At 43.8% G+C, this 27,235-nt stretch overlaps 1 protein-coding gene across 3 annotated transcripts in view; it reads left to right on the top strand.

Annotated features, from left to right (window-relative positions):
• Positions 1 to 27,235, top strand: part of prkd3 (protein kinase D3) — a 281,534-nt gene that overhangs the window by 32,946 nt on the left and 221,353 nt on the right. The window lies entirely within an intron of this gene.

Raw genomic sequence — 27,235 nt, 5'->3', positions numbered from 1 at the left:
TGATGAATGATTATAGTGGAACTTGAATGCAGACTTTGACTGCGGCAACTTGTTAGACCTCCTGCCCTTTTGTGGTAAGAGCCTCAACATTTGAATTTTTCCCTTCACAAGTTTAATGTTGATATCAAATGCCCATGGGTTTGCACTAATACTGCATTTCTAGAGTGTAAATCTTGGTGTGAATGCAGTGCATGTGATAATATATACTGTGATAGCATTGGAAATTGTGCACAGTACAGAGTGACTGTTTAAATTTAGTCTCCCTTAGATAACCTAGATGTAATCCAATTAATAAATGACTTTAAATGTCTGCTCCACTTCAGTGAACTGCAGATAAATACTCCAATAAACCAACTGCATTTCACGCTTATGTGACATGTCCATAAATGAAAGTCATCCAAAAGTTTGATAGACACCAAAAAAACAACTTGGAAAGGCAGAACATCTTTTTGTTCCTGGTTGCAGTGTTTTCATGTGAAGAAAAGGGAGCGTTAGTAATCAGCCTGAACAAAATTGTTGCCCGTCCATTCCCTCCATAGATGCTGCCTGACCTGCTGAGTTACTTTAGTTTAGTTCAAAGATACAGCGTGGGAACAGGCCCGTCTGCCCACCAAATCCATGCTGCCCAGCAATCCCCGTATACTAGCACTATCCTATCTGAAGTTAACTAGAATGCAATTAATATAAAAGGGCACCAAGTTTCTGAATTGATTACAGAGATCTATTTTTCGGTATGGAGCAACCGTGAAATAAAAAGGGGAAATGAGGGGCAATTTAAGATTTGGTTTAAGGAAGAAGCTGGACAGGTGAAAGTAGTGCCATTACGAGAGCAAATTTGCTGCAGTGATCATAATTCAGTGAATGTCTTAAGTGCCAAAAAAGGTTGATTGATTGAATTGATTAAAAGGTACAGCATGGAAACAGGTCCTTCAGCCCACTGAGTCCTCGCTGACTATTGGTCACCTGTTCACAATAGTTCTATGATATCCCACTTATGTGACCTCTTCCTAAAAAATTAGGGGCAGCTAACATAGCCCTACAAACCCGCACATCTTTTGTACGTGGGAGGAAACCAGGACACCCGGAGAAAACCCACGTGATCGCAGGGAGAATGTGCAAACTCCACACAGACAGCATTCTAGGCAGCAGTTCTACCAGCTGAGCTACTGTGCTGCCCAATCGTCATGGCATAGAGTCATACAGCACGGAAACAGGATATTTATCCAACCTTGCCCATGCCGACTAAGATGGGTCCACACCATCCACACTAGTCCCACCTGCCTGCATTTGGCCCATATCCCTCTAAACATTTCCTATCATGTACCTGTGCAAATGTCTTTTAAAGAATGTCCTTAATCAATCCAGAAACTTGGTGCCATCTATACCTCTTATACAAATTGGATGTGATAAATGTGGGTAGGGTTCTTAATGAATACGTTGCAGTTGTCTTTACAAATAAGCATGATCGTGAGTTGTTGTTTAGTGGGAATGAGTGGGAAATATTGGAATATATAAAGACAGCAGAACAGGAAGTGTAAAGAGATTTAACATTTGTGAAAATGACTAAATCACCAGGCCCACGTTTAAAGACGCAAGGGAGGAAATTGTAGAGGCTCTGAATATAATTTTTTAATTCAGTGCAAGGAGACTGTTAACCATGTCCTGTTGTTTAAACAGGAGGAAGTAAACTAAGTAGTTAGAGACCAGTTTAATTTGGCTGGTGAGATTATTGAGATCAAAATTGATGGAAGGTACTAACTTTCCTTTAAAGGGACATAGAGTGATACAGTGTCGAAACTGGCCCTTTGGCCCAACTTGCCCACACCAACCAACATGTCTCAGCTATGCTAGTCCCACCTGGCCACGTTTGGCCCATATCCCTCCAAACCTGTCCTGTCCATGTACCTGTCCAACTCTTTCTTAAACATTGGAATAGTCCTTGCCTCAACTACCTCCTCTGGCAGCTTAGTCCATTCCCCCACCACCCTTTGCGTGATCAACCAAAGACTGTCAGCGTGGATGCGTTAAGGGAAGGGTGAAAGGGCAATTGAATTTCCTTAAAGAGATAACTATGTTTAACACAGACAGTGTGGGCTGAAGGGCCTGTTCCTGTGCCATACTGTTCTATGCTCTATGTTCCATAACAAGGAGGGTTGATGCGGGCAATGCATATGATGTAGTATCTGGGGATTTTAGTGAAACTTTTGCAAGGTTTTGTCCTCCTCTGTCGTACATTTTCTATGATTCTAGAAATGAAAACGGGGCAAAAGTTTACCTAGCAAAATGGTGCGTAGATGTTGAAAAGTTGTTTGTCTTTTAGAAAAGACCTAAAGCCTTTAGAAAGGAGATGAGGAGGAATTTCCTTGGTCAGGGAGTGGTGAATCTGTGGAATTCATTGCCACAGACAGTTGTGGAGGCCTAGTCAGTAGGTATTTTTATTGTGGAAATTGACAGATTCTTGATTTGTAATGGTGTCAAATGTTATGGGGAGAAAGCAGGAGAATGGGGTTGAGAGGGAACGATAGATCAGTCATGATTGAATGGCGTAGTGGACTCGATGGGTCGAATGGCCTACTACTTCTCCTTTGACTTATGAACTTTCAGCATTCATGGAGAGACCAGACATGTTGGGATTGAATGGGTGTGGCATATTCATTCTGTTTTGATCAGGGTTGAAGATATTTAGTGGTGATCAGGTTGTCAGGGCAGAACAGAGCCCTGGGACTCTCCGAACAGGATGTAGAACAATAATGCACTGGGTTACCATGAGTCAGCTGAAATCACTTAACTTGGTTGAAGCAGGAAGTAATACTCATCAGATATTTTTATAACCTGAGATCAGCTTTGCGCTGTATGCCTCTGTTAAATGTAACCTGCTGCATAGTAACTATTTAGAAAACGTTTGACAAAGAAAATCCAGAGGCATTGGGCGTTGAAGCTTTAACCCTGAATTTAATTGACTTCTCAAATTATATGGTAGAGATCAACCGAGATGAACAAAAATGAAATGAAATATTTAACAGGAGGGCATGGAAATGAAATCAAATCTTAATGCCCTCAGCCTTCTGGAAAAATGAATATCAAAGTAACACTGAAGAAAATTGAAAATAATTTTCAAGCGATGACCTACATAATGCACCATTTACTGACTGTTTTATCAAATGCTCTGGTGACATTTCCTTCCGCGTTGATATTGTTTGTTTCATCGCTCGCCATTTGCTGTCTTCGCCCACCTTTTTCCACCCCCACCCCGCAAAAAAACACTGGTCACTTCTCCCACGCCGCTCAGCCCTTGACATTAAGTGTTTATGCGTCGTCAATGGATCTGATGCATTGTCCATGGAAGAAGAGAGCAGATCTTTAACCCTCTCAAGCCTCTCGCACCGAGGACTTCGTTCATAGCTGATCTCTAGCCTCACGGCATCTCTCCACCTTGGTTGTGCAGTTCTCCTGCCTAACAACAATACATCTATCTCCAACATGGAACCTTTTATTTGGTACTTGCCTGCTGCTCCCCCTCACCCCAACCCTTACCACCTAGGAGTGGCATCACCGGCAACTTGTCCTGGCCCACCCATATTGAAGCAACGGCCAAGAAAGCACCTTTATTTCCTTAGAAGGCTTAGGATGTTCGGCATGTCCCCAACACCTCTTACCAACTTCTACAGATGGCCCATAGAAAGCATTTTATCGGGATGTATCACTGCTTGGTTTGGAAATAGCTCCATCCAAGACCAGAAGAAATCGTAGAGAATTGTGGACGCAGCCCAGACCATCATACAAGCTGATCTCCCTTTCATTGACTCCATTTACACGTCACATTGCCTCGGCAAGGCCAGCAGCATAATTAAGGATGAGCCACACCCTAACCACTCCCTCTTCTCCCCTCTCCCATCAGGCAAAGGGTATAGAAGTGTGAAAACACACACCTCCAGATTCAGGGACAGTTTCTTCCCAGTTGTTATTAGGCAACTGAACCATTCTATCAACAACTAGAGTGCAGTTCTGAGCTATTATCTACCTCATTGGAAACCCTTGAACTATCTTTGATCGGACTTTAATCTTGTACTTATCATTATTATTCACGTTATTCCTTTTATCATGTGGCGGTACTCTGTGGGTGGCTCGATTGTAATCATGTATTTCCGCTGACTGGTTAGCACGCAACAAAAGCTTTTCACACGTGACAATAAACTAAACTAAAAAAACTAAACAAAACATTGAGCGTAAGAATTCCAAATCTCCACCATCCTTTTCCCCCTACCTCTGGAAAGCCTGGCTTTAATTTTAAGGTGAGGTTTCTTTGCCCTGCACTCTACCACCTGTGGAAATTATTTCTAGCTCTTGACATCTCAAGAACTTGTGATTTCCTTGGATTATACAATACAATACAATTCAATTTATTGTCATTTGGACCCCTTGAGGTCCAAACGAAATGTCGTTTCTGCAGCCATACATTACAAACAAATAGACCCAAGACACAACATAATTTACATAAACATCCATCACATTGCTGTGATGGAAGGCCAAAAAACTTATCTCTCCACTGCACTCTCCCCCCCGATGTCAGAGTCAAAGTCAAAGCCCCCGGCGGGCGATGGCGAATTGTCCCGCAGCCATTAAAGCCACGCCGGATGATGCAAGGTCGCACACCGGGTTCTTGGTGTTAGAGCCCCCGGCGTGCGCACGCAGAGTCCCGCGGCCATTCCAAGCCGCGTGGGGCGATGATGTAAGGCCCCGCTCCAGGAGCTCTTCAACCCCGCAACTCGGGCGGGAGAAGTCGCCGTTGCGGGAGCCCTGAAAAGCGGTCACCCAGCAGGGACCCGCGGGCTCCCGGTGCCGCCGTCCGCCAGACCCGCAGTTGCAGCCTCCGAAGCTCCGGGGGTCGGGTGGCAGCAGCGTCCGCCACAGCTCCACCCGCTCTGGACTCGGCCAGCTCCGCGACGGTGAGGTGAGTAGTCAGCACCAGAGCCCCCGGTCTTCCTGTTGGAGGCCGCTCCTCGTTGCAGCCCCAACGACAACGGAGACCCGACAAAGAAAAGGTCGGGTCTCCCGTGCAGGGAGAGATTTAAAAGTTCCCACCCCCACCCCCCCACACACATACCCCAACAAAAAATAACAAAAACTACATAAAAACATTGACATAAAATAATAAAAACGCAGACAGACTGCAGAGGCCGCTGCTGACGAGAGTCGCGCCGCCCACCGAACATCTTAAACACAATCACAGCATTAATGAAAATGTCTGTCGTGTACCTTGTGTAATGAAACTCCTTCCCAAATCTTCAATGGTTGCTTGTTTCCAACAGGCCATTTTCTTGCTCAATCTCTCACAACCCATCCATATCACTTTTACAGACTCCTCTGTGCCCTCCACACAGATTGCAAACTCACCTGTCTTTGTAACACTCTCAAATATTAGCTGTAGTACACACGATGCCTTTGGCCAAGCCAATTGCAAATAATTGAGGCCCCGGCACTGATCCCTGTGACCCCCCCCCCCCACTAGATAATGATTGCCTATCTAAATGTTCCCCCCTTCATTCTTTTACCAGCTTTAGGTTTTGATTATTTTGTAAATTCTCTGTCCATGCTGGTACATTACCCAGACCTGTATGTTCCTATCCTCTTATGTGGTACTTTAACAAATTTCTTCTCGAAATGAAAATGCATCGTATCAACATGCCACCCAGCTTAACTCAACAGTTGGTTGATGGCAATGGGGAACACATTGGATCTGTTGGACATTGGGTGGTGGGTATGTGGAATGAGCTGCCAGAGGAGGTAGTTGAGGCAAATACTATAACAACATTTAAAAGCCATTTGGACAGGTGCACGGACATGAAACGTTTAGAGGGATAGGGGTCGAATGCAGGCAGGTGTCGCGTAGATGGGGCAGCTTGTTTCCATGCTGTATGACTCTGACTCATGTCCAGAGCTCTCCAGGTGATAGGGTTGTCTAATTGTGTTGATCATTTGTCAACTTTGTAATCATTCATTAGTGCTTCCCTGTGATTTTGTGGTTATGAAAGGTATGTGTTGTTATTGAAATTCTTTATTTATGGTTTATCAATGGTTTTTTTCCCACAAGCTTTCTGGTGACTGTGGAGCTTTTTGAAAAATCACAAAGATTACAGATTTTCTCTTGTAATGCATAAATGGATTTGAGTTGGCTCTATGCCGTGAATTGTGTAGCAGAGTAGGCATCTTGATGTAAAAAAAAACCCAGATGTGACGTGCCAGATGTGAGGGCCAGGGATGGTGGTGGAGGCAGATACAAAATTGGCATTTAATAGGCTTTCAGATAGGTGCATGTATATTCAAGGAGTGGAGGGATGTGGATCATGTACAGGCAAACGACATCGGTTGAACGTAGCAGCATATTCTGCACAAACATTGTGGGCCAAAAGACCTGTTCCCTGTGCTGTATGGTTCTATGTACAGATAGATGAAATACAGCTGAAAGTATGGAAGGAATGGCATTTTGAAACAATATTTTAAAATTCTTTCTTTTTAGACTCTGCGTACCATTATTTCTGCTATATTTTTGTTCTTGTAAATCAATACATGACGGTAGGTTTTAATCTGATTGTTTTAGATTTGTTTATTGTCACGTGAACAGAGATACAGTGAAAAGCTTTTATTTTTAATATAGAGATTCAGCATGGACAAAGGCCATTTGGCCAACCGAAACCACGCCGACCATCTATCACCCGTTCACACTAGTTCTACTTTATCCCACTTTCTCATCCACCCCCAACAACATGGGGCAATTTACAGAGGCTAATTAACCTACAAACCCGCATGTCTTTGGGATGTGGGGGGAAACACACGCAGTCACAGGTATGAACGTGCAAACTCCCCACAGACAGCACCTGAGGTCAGGATTGAAGCCAGGTCCCTGGCGCTGTGAGGCAGCAACTCTATCAGCTAAATTGATTTTACATGTATTTCATATTTATGACACTGATGGTCATGACATGCTAATTAGATGCCAGCAGACTAAAGAGAATGCTTTTTATGTAATGTGAAAAAATTGAAATTGGTAAATATCATTTAAAAATCTTTTACCGAGTCATTTTAAGGCATCAAATTCAGTTACTTTTGTAAATACAAATGCACTTTCAGCTGACACAAAATTCAGTTTTCCTCTGCTGCTGAAGTGTTCCAGTCATGGTAAACGACTTCATTAGGTTTAAACACAAGACACAAAGTGCTGGAGTAAATCAGCAGATTAGACAGCATCCCTGGAGACCATGCCCAGACCAAAATGGTCTGAAGAAAGATCCCAACACGAAACGTCATCTATCCATGTTCTCCAGAGATGCTGCCTGACCCGCTGAATTACTCCAGCACGTTGTGTTTCTTTTTTTTACAAACCAGCATCTGCAGTTCCTTGCTTCTACATTGTCAGGTTATTATATTTGTTTATACCATGGCTCTAAATCTTTATGAATGCCCCGTTAATTTATATATGGTAAAATGCATGCCCCTACTCCAACCAGCCTAGTTGTGTCTGATTGTGTTGTCAACTATCACAGATGTAAATGCAAAGAACTGCAGATGCTGGTTTATAAATAAAAACACAAAGTGCTGAAGTAACTCAGTGGCATAGGCAACATCTCTGAAGAACGTGGATAGGTAGCGTTTTGGGTCAGGCCACTTGTGAAGAGTTCAAATGCCTTTAGAAGACATTTGAGCCTACGAGGCATTCCCGGGAAGGTCAGCTGGAGTGACCAGTATATTTGTGAACTTTCTGAGTAAACTGCCTCACTGTTATTGAAGCCAGGTCTCTGTAACCTTGATAATTATGCAGGTCCACCACTGATTTTTTGACACTCTTGGTTCCAGAACCTTTCTGTATTATCTGTTTAGCCAGACCAACAGAGGTCACGGCCTCCGTGGGGAATCGAACGATACTGGAATGGTCCGTCTAGGCAGCTTCGGAAACAAGATAACGGCCTGCAAACTTGGCCTTGGAAGTTAGCTATGGGAATGGATCTGCTGGCTCCGACCGTGCCGGAATTACAGACCCGATCGGCGTAGAAGTGCCGATGAGATCTAGATTGGCCGCCTCAACCGGCTGAGGTGCCACATTTCCGGGGGGACTTCCGGGGGGGTGGGGGGTTTCAAGTGTGCAAGACAGTAAAAAGAAGAAACCAGAGGTCATAGCTTCAGAATAAAAGGACGTACCTTTAGGAAGAAGACGAGGAGGAATTTCTTTAGTCAGAGGGTGGTGAATCTGTGAAATTCATTGCCACTGACATCTGTGGAGGCCAAGCAATTGGATATTTTTAAGGCTGAGATTGACAGATTCTTGATTAGTTGGGGTGTCAGGGGTTATGGGGAGAAGGCAGGAGAAATGGTTTGAGAGGGAAAGATAGATCAGCCATGTTTGAATGGTGGGAGTAGACATGATGGACCAAATGGCCTAATTCTGCTTCTAGAACGTATTAATTTATTATGAAAGACATTTGTTCAAAACACAATTACAAAAAAAACAAGTCCAGGATAGTGCAAGAGGTGCCTTGCTTTGCAATAGGGTCTTTTGTGCTCTGCTGAGAAAGCTTTGAAAAGATGGCAGTAAATCTTATAGCACTACGTGGAGGTTCAGTATAGATTTTTGAGCTTGAATCTCTGGAGTCTGATTTGAAACCCCAAACCTCGGGCGGAGAAATTGTGTTTACATTTTTGTAGAAAAATAGTGTTGGCATGGAATGAAGCATTGAAGTAAATTCAGAGCTCTTCAAGTCAGAATAAGTCAGCTTTGGTTTCTGGCCAGTATCATGTCTGCTCGCCTTCGCTGGATCAGCAGGCTCCATTCAAGTTGAAGAACCGAGGCTGAGGGGAAGAAAAACCTGCCAGGATTCCCATTCCGAGCTGCTACGCACAGGCACTTGCATAGAACATAGAACAGTGCAGTGTGTAGGAAGGAACTACAGATGCTGGTTTACATTGAGGTTAGACCCAAAATGCTGGAGTAACTCAGCAGGTCGCGCAGTACCTCTGGAGAAAAGGAATAGGTGACGTTCCGGGTCGAAACCCTTCTTGAGTCTGAAAAAGAGTTTTGGTCCGAAATTTCACCCATTCCTTTTCTCCAGAGATACTGCATGACCCACTGAGTTACTCCAGCATTTTGTGTCTATCTTTGGTCTCACAGTACAGCACAGGACCAGACCCTCTTATCGGCCCACATTATCCATGCTGAACATGGTGCCAAATTAGGACACAAAAGTGCTGAAGTAACTCAACGGGTCAGGCAACATCCCCAGAGAACATGTTCTGCGTGTTCTCCAGAGATGCTGCCTGACTTGCTGAGTTACTCCAGCACTTGGTGTCCTTTTTTGTAAACCAGCGTCTGCAGATCTTTGTTTCTACATGGTGCCAAGTTAAATTAATCTCCTCTGCGTGCACATGATTCATATGCCTGCATATCTATGTGCCTATCTAAAAGGATCAAAAATGGCACCTTCGTCTCTCCCTCTATAACCAGCCCTGGCAGCACGTTCCAGGCACCACCCACCCTCTGTGTAGAAAAAAAAACTTGCCCTGCACATCTCCGGTAAACTGTGGGCCCTGGAGGAAAAAAAAGGATCTGACTGTCCACCCTTTCTTAATAATTCATTCTTCTATCAGGTCTCCCGTGAGGAAGGGGTTGGGGGAGGGGAGGGGGGAAGAGGTGGGGTAAGGGAGGGGGAGGTTCGGGGAGGGGGGAGAACAAAGGAGGACCGCCGTCAGAGAGGAGGAACAACAATGGAGGTCCCGGAGTAGGGGGCGAGGGAAGGGGGAGGGGGGGGGGGGAGATGGCGGGGGGTACTTTGTAACTTTGTCAGTGCCGTATGTAGCGACTATTTGCATACCTTAGGTATGCAAGCAAAGAATTTCACTGTGCCTTGACACATGTGACAATGAAGTATTCCATTCCATTCAGCCTCCAACATTCAAGAGAAAGCAGACACAAAGTGCTGGAGTAACTCAGTAGGTCAGACAGCATCTCTGGGGAGATAACGAGATTCATGGTCAAGCAGTAAAATTGAGAAATATGGAACTGCAGATGCTGGTTTATAACTTCATACCCGAGTCCGCTTTGACCAGTGATCACCCCATACACTAGCTCTATCCTACACAATAGGGACAATTTACAATTTTACCTAAGCTAATTAACCTACCGACCTGTACGTATTTGGAGTGTGGGAGGAAACCGGAGACCTAGAGAAAACCCATGCGGTCACAGGAATGTACAAACTCCATACAGACAGCACCTGTCGTCAGGATTGAACCTGGTCTATGGCGCTGTAAGGCAAGAACTCTACCGCCGTGCCACCGTGATGAGCAGTATTTTAGGTACTTGGCTGATAAAACATCTTGGAGTTGTACATAAGTGCAAGACACATGGAATTAATTTTTTTTGCATATTGAATTTTGTTGACACCTGGACTAATATTCAGTGGGTAGCAGAAACAAGCGAAAGGTATTTGTGTGGATGATTGGAAATTAAGGTGGCGCAGCGGTCGAGTTGCTGCCTTACAGCGAATGCAGCACCGGAGACCCGGGTTTGATCCCGACTACGGGTGCTGCCTGTACGGAGTTTAACGTTCTACCCGTGACCTGCATGGGTTTTCTCCAAGATCTTCGGTTTCCTCCCACACTCCAAAGACGTACAGGTTTGTAGGTTAATTGGCTTGGTAACTGTAAAAATTGTCCCTAGTGTGTGGCGATAGTGTTAGTGTGCAGGGATCGCTGATCGGCGTGGGCCGAGGGGCCTGTTTCCATGCTGTATCTCTAAACTAAACTAAAACTAATTGTGACAGCACAGTGGTGTAGCTGGTAGAGCTGCTGCTCCACAGTGCCAGCGACCAGGGTTCAATCGTGACCTCGGGTGCTGTCCGGGTTAATTTTGAACGTTCTCCCTATGACCGCGTGGCTTTCCTCCCAGTGCTCCTGTCCCCCCCCTCCCCGCACACCTAACCTAAACTGGAATTGATATTTGGTGTAGAATTCCTTCTAAGGTAAAGTTTGACGGCCAGCAAGTGAAATGAATTGCTCAGCTGCTAGTTAAACATTTAGGTTTAGGTTTACTATTTTTGTCACATGTACGGAGATACAGTGAGAAGCTTTGTTTTGCCTGCTATCCAAATAGATCAGATATTCCACACAGAAAAATCAATTCAAGCTCAATCCAGTAGGTAATGTAGACCCCCCTCGGTCATGACTGACCATGGGTGATGCTTCCTAGTTTGCAGGTGATGTGTGGTCGGATGCAAGCCTGGGCGATGTCATATGGAGGACAGGCTGTTGCCCATGCAGCACGTCCCCCCTCTCCGCGTCGCTGATCGATCCAAAGGAACAGCAGGGCCGTTACAGTTTGGCACCACACCATCGCAGGAGCTGCCAGAGCGAGGTTGTAGACAACGACGAACTGCCTGAGGGGCTCCGACTCCGGATTTTCTTGAGGTTTACTCCAGGAGCCTTTTCCTTGTCTGGATATGGCCACAAGGCAGTGGAGGTTTTAAATCAGAGTTTTCCCTCTCCAGTAGGTAGAACAAAGGGTAAAGGGCCTGTCCCACTTGGGCGTCATTTGCGCGTCATTTACGCGACATCCTAAAAATTGGTTGGAGCGTCGTGACGCGCGTGGTGGCGTATGCAGTGACGCGCAGTAACGTGGGGCGCCCCCAGGATTTTGGAATGCTCAAAATTCTCGCTTGCCACCTGCGTGACGTATCCCTTGCGCACGCTGATGTACCGATGGCGTATGCTGATGTACTGACGGCGTACGTGTAGCGCGTGATAACGTATAGTTACGCACGGTGACGCACGAACGTTGCCTATGCTAATTTAGGATGCGTCACCGTTCGTCAACGTCCGTAACCATGCGTCGCCCATAAGCTGTCGGCGCGCCATTTGCGTGTCATTTGAGCGCCGCACCACGTGACCACCTGGGTATAAAGCGCGCGTAGTTTTGAAACATTTTCACTGGGAAAATCCTTGCCACGGAGTACGAACGACATCGCAATTGGCTCCCAAAAGAAGCAGGGCCCTTGAGCACTTGGTGCGCGACTGTCGTATTGCTAGATGATTTTCGCGCGGCAGTCGCGCGCCAGTCACTATCGGCCTGTCACGCAAATGACGCCCAAGTGGGACAGGCCCTTAAGATACAGAGTGTAAAATATCGTTCTCAGCATTGGAACACATCAGTTCCATAGACAGTCCAATATCCTCAATAGGGTAGAGGTGAATTGGATAGTACTCTAGATTATGGAAGGACCGTTGATAATAGAGGGGAAGAAGCTCCTTAGTCTGGCGGTGTGTGCTTTCAAGCTTCTGTACCTTCTGCCAGACGGGTGCATGGAGTAGAAGGCTTGACCGGTGTGGGCCAAGTCTTTGATTATGTCGGCTAACATAATATCTTTTGATATTTTGTGGCCCACCATGAGGGACATGTGTTTAGTAAATGAGATTTAATTGTACTAAAAGGGCTAGAGTGTTGCAGAGATCTTCACTAGATGGAGTACTGCATTGCTTGGCAGCTGGTTATTCCAGCCAACAAAGTCATAAATGGATTAACAACCATTTACAATTGTTTGGCACCAGTGGAAAGGCTTTTAGTCTTGTTCTGGATATGTTTATTGACTGCTCCAATTTTGCTCTTTGTTCTTGCTTCCCATACATTGTGGGGTGATGAGATAACAGAGCCAAAGATCACATTGGAGCCCTTGGCTATTTGGAAATACACACTACGGGTAGGTTACATTTAAATTGACTTGGCATGGAAACAGGGCCTTTAGCCCAACTTGCCCGGGCCAACCAACATGCCCCATCTACACTATTATCACCTGCCTACGTTTGGTCCATATCCCTCTAAACCTATTCTATCCATGTACCTGTCTAAATGTTTCTTAAACATTATGATAGTACCTGCATCCACAACCTCCTTTGGCAACTTGTTCCATACATCCTCCACCTTTTTAAAGTGTAATCTTTCCTTCCACGCCTTAAAAACCTATGACCTCTGGTTCTCAATTTCCCCTTCCCTGGGCAAAAGACTGTGCATACTCAGGAGCACTTATAGAGCACTTATTGATCTTATAGATGTGTATAATCTGCCAGAGGAGGTAGTCGAGGCAGGGACTATCACACCATTTAAGAAACACTTAGACAGAGATGCTGCTTGTGCCGCTGAATTACTCCAGTTTTTATCATGGATAGGACAGGTTTGGAGGGATATGGACCAAACGCGGGCTGGTGGGACAAGTGTAGATGGGACATGTTGGCTGGTGTGGGCAAGTTGGACTGAAGGGTCTGTTTCCACACTGTATCACACTATGACTGTATGCATTGAGCCTACAGTTCTAGTTTTCAACCATTCTTTTTCTCCTTGCCTCAAACTAGCATGCAGTGCCACAATGGCATGTGGACTGTTTAAAAATGAGATTTCAACATAACTGTAGTCCAAGTGTGTGGGGGAAGGGGAAGTTGAAGGTAGCAAGTTCTGGATAAAGAAACGATTGTGCTTGCAGCGACTCGTACTTAATCAGTAATACTTTGAGCATAATGTCTACCTGGCCTTCAGACAGAAGGGAGTGAACATGTCCTTGCCTTTCGTGGGAATAGTAAATTCCTTTGGTAAAATCTGATTAAACTTTATAATATTCACAGTGAATTCAATTACAGTTGTACTTTTTTTTTTAATGAAAGGCCTTTTGTTGAGATCATTTATTTTTCAAAGATGTCTTTGAGTGTGAGAGGTCCTGCTGATTATGGTGAAACTCCTGAACTCCTAAACTAGACATTGGGAGGCATTTTTCTGCATGTAAGTAATGGTAGAGCCGCTGCCTCAGTGCCAGAGACCGGGGTTTGATCCAGACTTCGGCTCAATGCTTCAATGCTGCTTTATTTGTTACATATGCAATAGCTGCTGTCTGTGTGGATTTTGCACGTTCTCCCTGTGACCTCGTGGGTTTCCTCTGGTTGCTCCAGTTTCCTCCCACATCACAAAGACGTGTGTGTTTGAAGGTTAATTGGCCTCTGTCAATTGCTCTTAGTGTGTACGGAGTGGAATAATATAGAACTAGTGTGCCATAGTCATACAGTGTGGAAACAGGCCCTTCGACCCAACTAGCCCACACTGACCAACATGTCCCATCTATACTAGTCCCAACCTCCTGTGTTTGGCCCATAGCCCTCTAAACCTGGCCTACCCATTGCTTCTTAAATGTTACAATAGTCCACGCGGTAACTACCTCCTCTGGCAGCTCGTTCCCTACTCCCACCACCCTTTGTGTGCAAACGTTGCCCCTCAGATTCATATAAAATATTTTCCTCTTCACCTTAAACCTATGTCCTCTCTCTGGGCAAGCAACTATGTCTGTCTATACCATCTATTCCACTCATGATTTTATACACCTTGTGAACGGGTGATCGATAGTCGGCATGGTCTTGGTGGGCGAAGAGCCTGTTTCCATGCTGTATATCTAAACTGTAAAGGAATAAAACTTATGCCATTGAGAAAAAAAAATCTGTGTCTGTTGCTGCTTGGGGTAAGAGAGGATGCAAGTAATGGTTAAAGATGTCCACCCACAAAGGTGGAGTGGGATCAATTGATCTTATTGATCGTGAATCTACGGTAAGAATTTGTTTTTGGAAGTGGGAACTTGCTTGATATATTTTTTTTTAAATGAGCTGAATTGGCGAGGTGAAGAGAAAATAAAACGTCAGATCTGTTCAGCTAACATAAGCCTTCACGGCCACGTCAAGACCCCTGCACTTGCGACAACTGGGATTTGAAATGGCACCAAACTGCCGACTCTGTACACTGTCTCAGTGTACTACTGCCATCCACTTGTACTATCCAAGATGTATCTAAGTGCTTATAGTGATACTTGCACTGAACTATATACAAAAATTAATTTCACTGTACCTCAGTACATGTAACAAATAAAGTACTGTAGAACCATTGAAATCTTAATTATTTTGTGGCCCTCCATGAGGTGCATATGTTCGGTAAATGAAAATTAATTGTTGTACAGAAAGGGCTGGGGAATTGCCGAAAACTTCATTTCATACTTTAGTTTTACTAACTAATGATTGCAAATAGTTCAACGTGATAAAAGTTAAAGTTAACACAAGGTATTGATGTGAATTCCTTTGTTTTTACATTTATTTTTAACACCTTCCCACTGAACCTGTTATAGAGGAAAACTAAGTGTGAAAATGGTGTTATCACTGATAATCATTTACCCTTATGTTTACCAATTGTAGTTTTCCAATTTCTAAATTGGATCAAATTGGATGTACATCTTCCATAATATGTCTCCCACTGTCTGTTAAACGTGAATTCCTACAGTGACATTCCTGTGGGTTGTATGGTTAGATGTCCACGGTTAGGTTTAATGTCAATGTTTAGACTTTCGAGATACAGCATGGAAACAGGCCCTTCAGCCCACCAAGTCCGTACCGACCAATGATCACCCCGTACACTAGCATAACCTACACACTAGGGACAATTTACACTTTGCAGAAGCCAATTAACCTACAAACCTGTGCGTCTTTAGGAGTATGGGAGGAAACCGGAGCACCCGGAGAAAACCCACGCGGTCATAGGGATTCGGGGACAGTTTCTTCCCAGCTGTTATCAGGCAACTGAACCACCAGGAGAGCAGTCCTGGGCTACCTCATTGGAGACCCTCGGACTATCTTTGATCAAACTTTACTGGACTTTATCTTGCACTAAATATTATTCCCTGTATAATGTATTTTCGCTGACTGGTTAGCACGCAACAAAAGCTTTTCACTGTACCTCAGTACATATGACAATAATCTAAACTAAACGTCCAAACTCCATACAGATAGCACTGTAGAAAGGATGAAACCCGGGTGCCTGGTCCTGTAAGGCAGCAACTCCACCACTGCACCACAGTTTCCTCGTGTTACAGATAATATTTACGATGTGCACATCCTCAAACATTTAATTTTTTATGTTTAACACGAAAGCTGGAGTGTTGTTTTCTAGAAAGGAAACAAACCGTTGGTTCTGACAGCTGTTGCTGGTGAAGATGTGTTCATGAGATCCTTTTAATGTGGTCCGAAGCCACGCAATGAGGATGTTTACTCTGTCACAACATGTAGTGTTGGCTACAAAATAGCACCCTCCTTAATTTTCAATAAAACCCACCTGTGCCTCTCACTTTGTTCTATCTTAATTAGGATGAGACATTGTGAGAAGGCTGGGTTTTGTGAAAATTCATACACTTGAAAGTCATGTCAGATGTTGTATTCAGTGGGAATTGTGACTATTCTTTTGTTGGTTCTACCTTATCTGAGTTCAGAGCTCAGCACAATTGCAACAGCTTCAAGAAATGTTAAATAACATATATTGCAACATGTAGGAGGCTATTGGTTCTTGTGACTCTTCCATCATTCAATAAGGTCATGGCTGATCATTTCACCGCAACACTTGAACCTCCACTGCCCCCTTATGAAGAGAATTCCAAAGATTCACCTCTATTTGGTTTCATATAGACTGCTCCTTGATTTGAGACTGTGATCCCCAGAAACACCAACCAGGGGAACCTCATGAAGACATAATAAACTGCAGATGCTGGAATCTTGAGCAAAACACAAAGTGCTGGAGGAACTCAGCAGGTCAGGCAGCATCTGTGGAGGAAAATGGACAGGAGAAGTTTAGGGTTAGCACCCATCTTTAGACTCAAGAAAGCTCAGTCTAACGAAGGGTCCCGACGCAAAATGGCATCTGCCCATTCGCTCCACAGTGGACACACTCCCACTACTGGAAACATCCTCTCCACATCCTTTTCATATTCAACATAAATAGACATAAAAAGCAGAAAGAGACGAGGGCAAATATTGAAAGTGAGTAAAGCACAAGAGGTCAGAATAAAATATCACGGAAATCAGAGGTGGAGGTGATGACAGAGATAGGAACAGCAACCATGGATGAGCTTGAACATTTCATGTTTCTCTTTCTGTAAATCTCTGTTATTTAAACAAACAATATATAACTATTGAGCAAATGGTGAAAGACTGATCCCTCTTATCTTTCACAAATGAGATTATAGTCATCCAACAATGTGCCAATGGAATATTTGATTAATATTTAATATTCATTTGGTTAATTGATTTGAGGCTTTGCAGTTTTGACAGCGGCTTATTGCAAGGTGAAATCAGGTCATTGTTGATGTTAATGTGGTAGGGTATTGTCCTAGATTTTGGTATTGGACTCGTGTGAAAGCTACCATTGAAACAACAGCTAACATGTATGCTGGCCTTGTGCTCTTTAAACAATGCAGTTCAGCTTGACAGAGTAAGTAGCACATATAGTAATGTCCATAGTAAATAGTAAATAGAGAAGAATGCTTCCCACCCCAGTCATTCTTCCTTCTCCCTGCTCTCATTGGGCAGAGGAGCAGCACAGTGGTAGAGTTGCTGCCTTACAGCACCAGAGACACGATTCATTGGCTCAATGGTTCAATGGTCCTTTATTGTCACGTGTATCGAGGTACAGTGAAACTTGATTTGCCATACAGTCATACAAAAAAAAAACCAAGATACATATCTACATAAAGATTAAACAGTTCAATCCTGACTATGGGTACTGTCTGTATGGAGTTTGTATGTTCTCTCTGTGACCATTTGGGTTTTCTCCAGGTGCTCCGGTTTCCACTCCTATTCCAAAGACATATGGGTTTGAAGGTTAATTGGCTTCTGTAAATTGTCCCTGGTGTGTAGGATAGAACTACTGTGAATGGGTAATTGCTGGTCGGCATGGACTCAGTGGGTCGAAGGGCCTGTTTCCACGGTGTATCTCTAAACTAAACGAAAGGGCAGCCAATTGTGTAACTGTAACTACCACAAATATTAATTGCGCAACCTTATATGTGTCACCCTACACTAATTTATTGCATGGATTTAGGACCACTTCAGAACTGGAATACAGCTGTATAGTTAGGGATTTTGAATAATCCTGTTGGCAGCAGGTGTCTAATCACTATAATCCCCATTAATGATGCCTGAACAGCTTTACAATCCCAGGGGAATGCATTGATCCGATTTGATTAATACCTTTGAGTGCTTGTCGGTGGAAGTGGTTGAGCATTTTCAGTTCAAAGGTGCATAATTGAGTTCTGAAATCTGATTATCCTGGGTGTTTAGTGCTGAGGTAGAAGTTCTACCAGCTACACCACTGAAGTTTGTTAAGAAAGGAAACAGCAAACAGTTGTGCAGATGTGAATAAGTGTTGCACTGCTTCTCTCATGTCAAGTCACATTTCTCAAGTCACATTTATTTATATAGCACATTTAAAAAACAACTCTCGTTGGCCAACGTGCTTTACATTTGTTATAAGAATAGCACAACAAAACAAGCTATATACATATATGCATGTAGCCCTGACTCAGAGGACGTCAGGAAAGGCTTGGGAGTATAGATAAGTCTTTAGTCTTGACTTAAAAGAGTCGATGGAGGGGGCAGTTCTGATGGGAAAGGGGATGCTGTTCCACAGTCTAGGGGCTGCAACCGCAAAGGCGCGCCTCATGAAGTGGTCGGCTAAATCGGAAGATTCCATACGGTCGATCATGACTTAAAATTGTTTGACCATTTAGTTTGTGAGCATATCATGAATTTTTTAGACATGTCATGCTGTGGCTCCGCCCACTGGTTTGATGGAGAGGCCTTTTCCCTTTCTTTCCCAGTCTTGAGTTGTGTGTTAAGATAATAATAATAATGCATTTTATTTGCTGGCGCCTTTCTGGACACCCAAGGACACCTTACAGGACATAAAATCACAATACATTTATCAATATTAAAATCAAGTTGATTAAAAACAAAAAACAAAAAACAAAAAATACACAAAACATTTTAAGTCATTAAAATCAGGGTGAACATGGTGGAAGTTATGTCGGGTATGCTAATCTAAACAGGTGTGTTTTGAGTTGTGATTTGAATTGATCGATAGTGTCCAGGTGACGGATGGGAGGTGGGAGAGTGTTCCAGAGACGTGGGGCAGAGCAGCTGAAGGCTCTGGCACCCATGGTGCTGAGTCTAAATGTGGGGACAGTTAAAATTGCAGCTGAGGAGGAACGAAGTGACCGGGAAGGAGTGTATGGTAGCAGCAGGTCAGAGAGGTATTGGGGAGCAAGGTGGTGTAGGGCTTTGAAGGTCAGCAGTAAAATCTTGTAGTTAAACCGGTGGTGCACAGGGAGCCAGTGGAGCTGAGTGAGGATGGGTGTGATGTGGTCCGATGATCTGGTGCGGGTGATGATCCGGGCTGCAGAGTTCTGAATGCATTGGAGGCGATGAAGAAGTTTATTGGAGGTGCAAGTGAGGAGGGCGTTGCAATAATCGATGCGGGATGTGACCAGAGCGTGGATGAGGACTTTTGTATTGTCTTTGGAGAGGGAGGGGCGGAGTCTGGAGATGTTGCGGAGATGAAAGTATGCAGAGCGTGTGATATTGCTGATGTGGGGGCCAAAGGAAAGTGTACTGTCCAGAATGACGCCGAGACTTTTGACATGGGAGGAGGTGGGTATGGGTGAGCCATCAACTGAAATGGTGAACGGGTGGGTTTTGGAGAGTGTGGACTTTGAGCCAATTAGCATGATTTCTGTTTTATTTCCATTGAGTTTTAGAAGGTTGAGTGACATCCAGTTGCTGATAGTTTGAAGACAGGTGGTGAGGGCAGTTGGGGGAAGGGAGGTGTTTGGTTTTGTAGAGAGGTAAAGTTGTGTATCATCGGCGTAGCAGTGAAAATTGATTCCAAAATGACGGAGAATATTGCCAAGAGGTTGAATATAGATGATAAAAAGCAGTGGCCCCAGCACCGATCCCTGAGGAACACCATGGGTGACTGTGGCAGTTATGGATGTGACTTTATTTCCCTGGATGAACTGTTTTCTGTCGTGTAGATAGGACCTAAACCAAAGTAGTGCATTGTTGTTGATGCCGGTGGCAGATAGACGTTCCAGAAGAATTGGGTGGGAGATGGTGTCAAAGGCTGCTGTGAGGTCGAGGAGGATCAGGATGGATACGAGAAGGAGATCATTTGTAATTTTTACCAAGGCTGTTTCAGTGCTGTGATTGTGGCGAAAACCGGACTGAAATGGTTCATAGAGGTTATTGTTTTGAAGGTGGACTTGAAGTTGTGTCGCTACTGTCCTTTCCAGAAGTTTAGTGATGAATGGGAGGTTGGAGATGGGGCGGTAGTTATTTGGATTGTTTGGATCAGAACCTGTTTTTTTTAGAATCGGGGTGACAGAAGCTGTTTTGAAAGATGTAGGGACAGTAGCAGTTGATAGGGAGGAGTTAATTATGGACGTTATGATGGGTGAGATAGAGGGCAGACAGGATTTAACCAGGACAGTAGGGATGGGATCAAGCAAGCAGGAGGAGTTCTTGGACTTGGTGATGAGTTTAGTTATTTCTTCGACTGTTGGAAGCTGGAAAGTAGATAGGGTGGAGAGTGGGGAGTCCAGTGTGGAAGTCCAGGGTGGGCTGTTGTGAGCAGAAGCTGAGAAAGAGTTCAATTGGTGATGAATGCTGGTGAATTTGGTACTGAAGAAGTCCAAAAATGTATTACACTGAGCAGTGGAGCAGTGGAGGTGAGGTGATTCAAGGTTTCAGGAGGCTTAAGTAGTTTGTTGACAGTGGAGAATAAAGTCCGAGTGTTATTTTCATTGTTGTTGATGATGTTGGAGTAGGAGGATTTAGCAGCAGTCAGGGCATTTTTATATGAGAGAAGATGATCTGTATGCATTTGGTGGTGAATAGTTAGTCCAGTTTTCTTTGTAAGTCTTTGTAAGATGAAGTTACCTATGCTGTATTGCTAATAAAAGTCTTTGGATCTTAATCACTGTGTGTGAGATAAGTCCATCCAACACCTTCCGCTTGCCCTGTCTAAAAAAATTCACACGGTGCAAAGCCAAGGTGATACAGACACACAGGATGACCAGGAAGGTTGGCGCTGTAAAAAGACGGCTAAAGCGCAGTGTTCAGTAAGTCCTTGAAAAGAGGGGGGAGAAAGGGGGAGAAGGAGTGGAGACAACTTATAAGAAGCCAGAGATACATGGCTGTGAAGTTCGGCGGACATTTAACATTATCGGTCAGTTATCCTTGGTTCTGAAAACTACTGCTTACCTTTTTTTCCCCATGAGCCAATGAAATTCACCAGTCAGCACCGGCTACAACCAACGAGAACCTCCGCGAACCTTCGACTTCCTGGCAACCCATTAGGATCTCCTGGCGACCCACCTACAGCACGAGAATTCTCGCTACTCTCCACGGCGGCTTCATTCTAGTCGCCTCTAATTTTTCAACATGTTGAAAAATTCAAAGCGACCATAATGAGGCTGCGACTAGTTCCCAGAATGCGGGAACTCCTCACGACCATGAAGACGACTCCCCGGCAACCACCCGCGAACATGTGGCGAACATGTGGCGACTGCATAGTCTCCTGCAGTCGCCTAAAAAGTCGCTTAAGTGGGACAGGCCCATTAGCATTTAATCTTTTGGGGAAAGATTTCCGTTAGAATTGTTATGTCACACAACAGGCCACTTGGCACTCGAGTGGGGAGAAAGTAGTTGAGGCAGGTACAATATCAAGGAAAGACACAAATTGCTGGAGTAACTCGGGCAACATTCCTGGAGAACATGGATAGGTGACATTAGGTGTCTTTCCTTTGAAAACAAGCATCTGGCTTTCCTTGTTTCTACGTGTACAATAACAAAATTTAAAAGACATTTGGACAGCTACATGGATAAGGATGGTTAAGAGGGACATGGACCGGGCATGTGCATGTGCTACTAGCTTGGATGGCGTATCTTGGTTGGTATGGACGAGTTGGACCTGTTTCTGTGCTGTATGACACAAAGTGCATGCCAGCCTACTGTGGATCATTTCAGCTACATTTCAAAGATTGAAACCCTGGTAAACTTATTTTGCAAGCCCTGATAGACTCGTCTTCCACTATATGCAATCATTGAGTTCCAGATTATTGTCACTTTTTATTTAAAACTAGTATTTCCTCTTGTACCCTTCATCTTCAATCCATCAAGTTCAATCTTTGTTCATTGATGCTTGAACAACCTGCAAATGGAAGGAGCAGCCAAGGAAACGTTATTGTGAAATATTGTATTAAATCATTAATAATCATAGATGGAAACCTCACATAAGTAACCGAGAAAGCGCTTCCCGATTCTTTCTCATTTAAAACTTTTCTTCCCTTCTTTTGTATTCCTCTACAGAGGAAATGGCTTCTGTTTTTATTTTGTTAAATCCCTTGGCGTGCATCAATGAGATCATCTGTCTTTCAACACGAGGATAAAAGCTAATTTTGATTCGTGAGAGCATACCAAAGTATCTACCAAAATGTAATGCAAAGGGAAAGCTGTCAGGCCTTTCACCTGTGCGGCCCATTGATGTAAATCTGGCTTTCTTAAGAACACGCTCGAATATTTAGCTCAAGTAGTACATGCATTTGAGTAAAACAGTCAAAAAATTAACCAAGTTGGCAGTAGGGATTCAGCATTCATACGTTTCACTAAGTGATACTAAGCAATTGTTTTGGAACCGCTGTGAAAATAGCAGCGTAGAGCATCGCAAATATTAACACGTGGATTAACAGCTGTCTTTATTATAAATCTCGTTTAAGTTGAGTTAACCAATGTAATGCTGTTCAGGAGAGGCAATGCATATCTGTAATGTCACAGAGATTGTATAGATAACACCTGCAGGCGCTGGAACCGTACTCAGAACACAAAGTGCTGGAGGAACTCAGCGGGTTAGGCAGCATCCGAAGAGGGAAAAGACAGACAGCACTTTGGATCACTGAGGAACCCTTTCTCAGACAGGAGGTCTTGGAGCAGGAAGCGACTGCTACATGGCAGTCTTATAACCATATAACCATATAACAATTACTGCACGGAAACAGGCCATCTCGGCCCTTCAAGTCCGTGCCGAACACTTATTTTCCCCTAGTCCCATCTTGGGATATGATTTCTAAAATGGACCCCTTCATTAATATAGAGGAAAAAGACAGCTTTTTAAACTTTCATTTAAATGCAGTTTTGCATTATAGAAAATCACAATGCGGTCGATTGCCACCTTGCACTCCTCCCTCTGGGTTATGCCTATAAAACTGGATGTGAGAAATAATTTGCCACCAATTTCTTGTTCCAATAAGCGATAGATATGATAGTTGGTGGTGGAGTGGCTTTTAAATGTAACCTTTGCACTCTGTTTCCTCCTCCCCTTTGCCCTACTTATTGTATGAGTTTGACTTGACTCTATTTATGTGTGGTATATCATGTCTGACAATAATGAACCTAAACCTAAATATGGATCACATGCAGGCAGATGAGATTATTTGAAGATGATAGGCACAAATTGCTGGAGTAACAGTGGGCTAGGCAGCATCTCTGGAGAAAAGGAATTTTTGACTTTTCAGATTGGAATCCTTCTTCAGATTATTTTAATTTGGCATCATGTTTACCACAGGCGTTGTGGGCCAAAGGGCCTGTTCCTGCGCTGTGCTGCCCTACGTTCTAAATGAGGCCCAATTACAGCTGCCGCATCTGTGAAATAGTCCATCATGATCCACCAGAACTAGCTTTATACTTCCTTTGTAAGTGTTATCATGTGTGTTTAATCGCTGAGAAACCATCAAAAGGTTGAAATGCTATGAATTATGATGGAAAACGACATTATCAAATATACACTGAGCTTTTCAACGTGAGAGAGTTTTCAATTGTTATCGAATTTAGCTCTAAATTGGCAGTACTTAAGTAACTTTGAATGTTGAACTCGCAAACAATTAGGCACCATGTCTCTCTTAGTGTAAGGTATGTGCAGAATATTTATCTGGAAGGAAGCCCGCCTCTTGTCGATTATACCCAGTTCCTCACCGATGCACTGTCAGAAAATGCCCGGTCACTGAAAACCAGTGTAAACCTTGAGGAGACAGTGGAAGCTCAGGAAAAAACTGTTGTTACATGGCATTGGGTATTGATTTATTATTATTAAATATACTGAGATATACATCCAGATTCAGAGACCGTCTCATCCCAGCTGTTATCAGGCAACTAAACCATCCCACCAACAACCAGAGATCAGTCTTGAGCTACTATATACCTCATTGAAGACCCTCAGACTATCTTTAATCTGTCTTTCCTGAACTTTTTCTTGCACTAAACGTTATTCCCTTTATCATGTATCTATCTATACACTGTACACTCAATTGTAATTATGTATTATCTTTCCGCTGACTGGTTAGCACACAAACTGTACCTCTATGCACATGGCAATAAACTAAACTAAACAGTGAAAAATCATTTTGAGAGCTATCTGGGCAAATCATACCATGTATTAGTACATTAGTTGTGCAAACGAGAAAATAAGATGCAGCATATAGACTTACAGCTACAGAGAAAGTGCAGATTTAGCCACAACAAGGTAGATTGGAAGAATGGGAATTCTGCCCTAGTCTATGAGAGGTCTGTTCAGGATAACAGTGGGGATAAATCTATTCTTGAATCTGATGGTATGTGCTTTCACGCTATTGAATCTTCTGCCCGATAGGCGAGGGGATTGGATAGATTTACCTGTTTGTGATTCGTCCTTGATTATGTTGGCGGCTATCCCAAGCAGAGTGAGGTATAGATGGAGGATGACGGGGCAGCGCAGGGAGAGGTAACGTTATTCTACTGACCCTTTAGGTTTTCTGGACATCCTAACTGATTTTGCAAAGCATCAGCTGGTGGGCACTCACCATGTTTGAACAAAGAACAAACAGTACAGCATTGGAAAGGCCCTTCGGTCCACAATGTCTGTGCTGAAGTGATGCCCACTAATCTCTACCACTGTGTGCTCCATATCCTTCCATCCCCTGCATTACCATGTGCCCATCTCGTAATGCAGCTATCGTATCTGCCTCCAACCCTGTCCAGTCAGTGCGTTCTAAGCACCCACCACTCTGTAATAAAAAAACTTGCCCACAATGACTGTGATGCACATGATGCTAAGACCAACCTTATCTGCCAAAGAAAGACGAAAAAATGCTGGAGTAACTCAGCAGGTCAGGCAGCGTCTCTGGAGAACATGGATAGGTGACGTTTTGGGTCAGGACCCTTCACACCCAACCCAGAGTCGCTTATCCAGGTTCTCCAGGGACGTTGCCTCACCTGCAAAGTTACTCCAGCATTTTGTTTTTTTCTTTGGTATAAACCAGCATCTGCAGTTCCATTATATTATCAGCCTGCATGTGACCTATCTCCCTCCATTCCCAGCATGTGCCTATCCAAAAGCCTCAAGTTTCATAATTGTATCTTGGATATATTGCGCTTATTTTACAGCTAATGTCAGCACCTTTGTGGAATACCAACCATCTCTGTGTGGGGTTTTCTTTTTGTCGGAGTCTTAAAGATTTTTCTGGCTTGGTGCCCGATCTTGTGATCAAATTCAAAACCTTGCAGCCTCTCCAATGACCAATGCAAACCAGATGAGTGACAAAGTGGTGCTGTAGTGGCTCCACAGATGTGTCAGGTTGATTTGCTTAAGTCTAATCTTGAAATAAAATGTGCTGCACATGTGAAGGACTGTACACTGCACGGATCTAATGTGGACCAATAAATACAATGACCAAGTCAGTCTATAGTTTTATGGTTAATGCATGCATATTTATGTTGCTCTTCACTGAACTACTGTAAGAAAGTTGGCCTTGTTCAGCTAAATGCACACAGCATATTTGCCTATTCCCTTTGCTCCATAGATGCTGTCTCACTCGCTGAGTTTCTCCAGCATTTTTGTCTACATACAGTATATTTAAGTGTCCACCACATCAACAACTTGTCTTCCACCCCACCGACCATCAATCAGCCATTGACACCTCTACTATGATTTCCCACTTTCCCATCCACTCCCTGCACAATTGGGTCAATTTACAGAGGCCAATTCACCTACAAATACGCATGTCTTTTGGAAGTGGGAGAAAACTAGAGCACCTGGAGGAAACCCACAGGGTCACAGGGAGAATGTGCAAACTCCACATAGACAGCATCCGAGGTCAGGATCGAACAGAAGCGGCTCTACCAGCTCCGCCACTGTGCCTCATATGTTAAGATGTTATGAAATTTCATGAGAAGGTAAATGCTGTGGGTGTTAGTCCTGTGGCGGAATGGGGTGAGTTAAGGAGAAATACAAATGTGTGGTTAAATGTATGACCTCTTGTATGGTCTGGCTCTGCCTCATCCTCACGTAAATTATATGCAGCTGCAGAACACTGGAGTGGTTGCAGTAGAATGATCAATTTAGCATTTAAAATTCACTTGGACAGTCCATGGACAGAAAAGTTTAGAGGGATATGAGCCAACACAAGCAAATGGGACTTGCTTAGATGGTGCATCTTGGTTGGCAAGGGTGAGTTGGACCGACGGGCCTGCTTCCATCCTGTAGGGCTCTGTGACTATTAGTGAATTCTACCAAGTATGCATTGATCACTATCCTCCCACTTCCCCATCCAATCCATACCTCACAAATGTTGTTCAATCAGCAGAGTTCCTCCAGCAGTTTGCTTTTTGACTACTAATCCATCTTTACCAGTTACCATTTTCACCAGTTTACCATCTTTACCTGTCCGAAGAAGGTTTCTAATCCGAAACTTCACCTATCCATTTTCTCCCGAGATGCTGCCTGACACACTGAGTTACTCCTGCACTTTGTGTCTATTTTTACCAGTTATGTGTTAGATCAAGCATTGGATTTGACTAAATCAGTTTTATGGTGAAATACCATTTGTAAAAACGTGAAACAACTGAATAATGAAAGGCCTGGATAGAGTGAATGAGGAGAGGATGTTTCCACTAGTGGGAGAGTGTGGAACCAGAGGGCACAGCCTCAGAATAAAAGGACGTGTATTTAGAAAGGAGATGAGGAAGAATTTCTTTAGCCAGAGGGTGATGAATCTGTGGAATTCTTTGCCACAGACATTGAGTATTTTTAAAGCAGAGTCTGATTTTGGTTTTGATTAGTAAGGGCGTCAATGATTATGAGGAGATGGCAGAAGAATGGGGTTGAGAGGGAAAAATAGACCAGCCATGATCGAATGGCGGAGTAGACTCAATGGGCTGAATGACCTAATTCTGCTCCTATGTCTTATGGTCTTGTAAAGATCCCAACTTAAGTAAGGACAGAATGAAAAAAAAATAGAGGTCTGCACAATTTTGCCCCAAG

Source organism: Amblyraja radiata, chromosome 8, assembly GCF_010909765.2.
Source record: "Amblyraja radiata isolate CabotCenter1 chromosome 8, sAmbRad1.1.pri, whole genome shotgun sequence".
NCBI classification, from domain to species: domain Eukaryota; kingdom Metazoa; phylum Chordata; class Chondrichthyes; order Rajiformes; family Rajidae; genus Amblyraja; species Amblyraja radiata.
Note: the sequence above shows the minus strand (reverse complement) of the source record. Positions and strands in the feature narration are given on the sequence as shown.